The sequence below is a fragment of the Corvus brachyrhynchos genome, unplaced genomic scaffold (assembly GCF_000691975.1).
Source record: "Corvus brachyrhynchos isolate BGI_N302 unplaced genomic scaffold, ASM69197v1 scaffold139, whole genome shotgun sequence".
Taxonomy (NCBI): Eukaryota; Metazoa; Chordata; class Aves; order Passeriformes; family Corvidae; genus Corvus; species Corvus brachyrhynchos.
Window position 1 is genome coordinate 607,217 of NW_008246062.1, and position 2,973 is coordinate 610,189.

The following is a 2,973-nucleotide window of genomic DNA, read 5'->3' on the forward strand; positions in this document are numbered from 1 at the left end:
ATCTCCCAGAGGGGGATGAAAATGCCTTGACTGCAGAGTCCCTTCCTCTGCAGCAGACACAGTTTCTGCCCAGCTCCGCACTTCTCATTCTCCTCTCCCTCCCCAGCCCCTCTCCCCAGTACCCACATGAGGACCCTGAGGGCAGGACCCTCTCACCCCATCCTCATCCCCACTGCCAGGTATCCCATCCCAGGAGCTCTGGTCACTCTCCCTGGCACCAGGACCCTGGGACCAGTGGGGGAACCCACCCAGGGGTGACACAACGTATGGACAGCCCACGCCATGCACCCAGGAAAGCACCCACAATGGCAAAAAAAACCTCTTACCAGGATTGGAGTCGGTCTGGGAACACAAGCCCTAGACAGCAGTCCACACAGTGTCCATTGCCGCTGCCTCTGGCCACGAGCCCCTCTCCACCCACGGGTGCTCACTGCATGCTGTTCTCCGTGTGCAAATCCCTGTCAGGGGATGGAGCAGTGAGGGTGGTACCCGGGAAGCCAGAGCCGTGCACTTGCTGCCGGAGGATGCAGGAGGCAGCAAGATGCTGGGAGCGGATGCCTGTGTCTAGCGTGCACACGCGCACACACACACACACTCACACACTCTCTCAGAGGAAGCAGGGAGCTTGTGACTGGGGCTGAGCAGATGCAGCCTGGTTTGCTGTCCCTGTACCAATTGCTGCCCGAGCCCTGTTAAAAAGCTCTCCGAGAAACAAAGATTTTTTTTAACCAGGCTGACGTGTGCTGGAAGATACCAATAAAAGCTTTCCCTGCATCTCCTTTGGCCCCCTGGGTTGTACCGCCTTTCTTAGAAAAAACCTCAAGGATTACAGAGATGGGACTGCATCCAAGGATGAGCAAAGGTCTCATCTGCCCCCGCTGTGGGGTCTTCCCCAGACCCGTGCTCCAGTCACAGGCTACCTGCACCTGCTTTAACCCAATACCTGCTGGTCAGTGTTGCAGGCACGCTGTCCTTCCCACACTACGGCGCAGCAGGGGCATTGTGGCTGCTGGCTACGTGCAGCTCTGTGCGCCCGGTGCAATGCAAAACCCAGGGTTTTTGTTCTTCTAGTCCCCAGAACTTGATGTATCACCTGGGTGGACACCACAGGGCTGCATCAGGGCTGGGGGCACACAGGGGCTGTGAAGGAGGTGATGGGGCAGGAGAGAGGATGCTGGTGGGGAGAGGAGGGCACAGGTCTAATGCAGCACCTCTGAAGGCAGGATATCTGGTCCACATGCATCCCCACCTACCCCACATCAGCTTGGTGGAGATGGTCACTCAGCCCCCTTACACCTTACTGGAAGGGGGTGCCACTGATAGGGGGCTGTGCTTTCCCCTTCAGAATAGACAGCTCTGCATGGGGATGATTTAGGGTGAAACAGACTGAGCCCTCCTAGGAGCAGCTTCCATCCAGGCTTGGGATTAGTGCTGAAGGTAAGAGCAGAGGAGCCTGGGCAGTGGGGATGCTGCAGGACTGCCCTGCTCCTTGGCCAGGCTGGATACAGCAGGTCCTGTCCTGACGAGGAGAGAGGGAAGCTCTGCTCAGTCCCACTGCACGGTTCCTGTTCCCAGGATACTGCCTGGGGGGAACCCCACATCCCAGACGCAGATCCCAGCTCCGCTCCACTGGGCAGGTCCTATCAGGTTCCAGGTCTGCCAGCCCCACAGAACTGTGGACGTGTGGACAGCAGTGAGCAGCAGTGGAGAGGTGGGGATGTCACCTTTCCTGTGAGAGCATGGGCAGCATGGAGTGGGAGACCTGGCATTAAGAACCAGTTGATGACTGAAGCTTCCTGGCTTCTGGAAGATGGGCAGCACCATGCCTGAGGTCTTCTACACCCCTGAAAAAACATGTGGTGGATGTGGCATCCAACACCCCTGGAGTGCTCTGGCTCCCCAGGTGCAGGTGACTGGGACAGGGCAGCTCTGAGGGGAACAGGTTCCATATGCCTGTGCCACGTGCTGGTGCCAGGACGGTTCCTTACCCCTGACTGCTATTCAAGACCCTGTGCCAGCCCTCCCTAGACTTATGGGCACTGACACTGAGCCCACAATACCCACACCTTCATTGCAGACCCCTCGTTTGGGAGTAAGCTGAGATCATCTGCAGCTCATGTCCAGAGGCTGGGAAAGGCAGCATCTGGGTGCTGTGCGGGGGTTTGAGTTGGTCCATGGCTCTCTTCCCCATGTCTGGGGATGCACAAAGCCAGGCTGGAGACAGGATTTATCTGTTTTCAGCTTGTGGATGTTAGGTCCTGTCTTGCTACACGCCATCAGATGCAGGAGCCTTAATGGAACCTCTGGGTGCTCTGCCCTGGCCCAAAGTGCCTCTCTGTGCTTCATCCTTCCCCAGGAATGCTTCCCTGTAGGGTGAATTATTTGGCCTGGGGAGCATGGTGGAAAGGTGTTGGGATGGCTGTGGGGTGGAGAAAGTGCATGCCAGCTGTAAGGGAGGCCAACGGGCAACATCTTCACAGACGAACCTTGGCCCCAGAGGACTGCAGAGGAGTGTGCGGGCATGCGGTGAAACCTTTTAGTGCCTCTGTGGGGAGGGCCCTGCCCTGGCAGTCCCGGGGCCGAGTGCAGTGGTTCCTGGAAAAGCAGAGGCAAGGAGGAGCTCCAGCCCCGCTCCTGCTCTCGTTGCCAAAGGCCTTGAGAATCCTGCTGCAGGCAGGTGCGGTGTCCCCCAAAATGAGAGCTACAGCCCAGATCCGCTTCTGCAAGGACACCCTGTGCCGGATTAAGGATTGTCTCGCACCCTTTGGGGAGGAGGAGGACACAGTCCCCTGTCCTCTCCGAAAAGCCACAGCGTGGTTGGCTGCTCACTGGAGCGGCGCAACCGGCAACAGGCTGGGGAAGCTCCTGACAGGGAGCCGGCAGCGCCGGTCTGCTGGAGGAGGGCTGCAGGGGCGGAGGTGAGAGCTGAGCTGCAGCGGGAATGTGCATTTTCGTCAGCTCCTCTCCCCGCTC

The 2,973-nt window shown here is 58.6% G+C and overlaps 1 protein-coding gene across 2 annotated transcripts in view; it reads right to left on the reverse strand.

Annotated features, from left to right (window-relative positions):
* Positions 1–707, reverse strand: part of PHF24 (PHD finger protein 24) — an 8,360-nt gene extending 7,653 nt beyond the window's left edge. The window contains exons 1-2 of one of the 2 annotated variants that reach the window (XM_008643030.2): positions 600–707; positions 327–458 (exon numbers count right to left, since the gene is read on the reverse strand). The gene's annotated coding sequence lies outside the window, so the exon portion shown is untranslated. Of the gene's footprint in view, positions 1–326 lie in introns of both variants that reach the window. The other variant, XM_017746652.1, reaches the window with a different exon arrangement.
* Between the last annotated feature and the right edge of the window lie 2,266 nt (positions 708–2,973).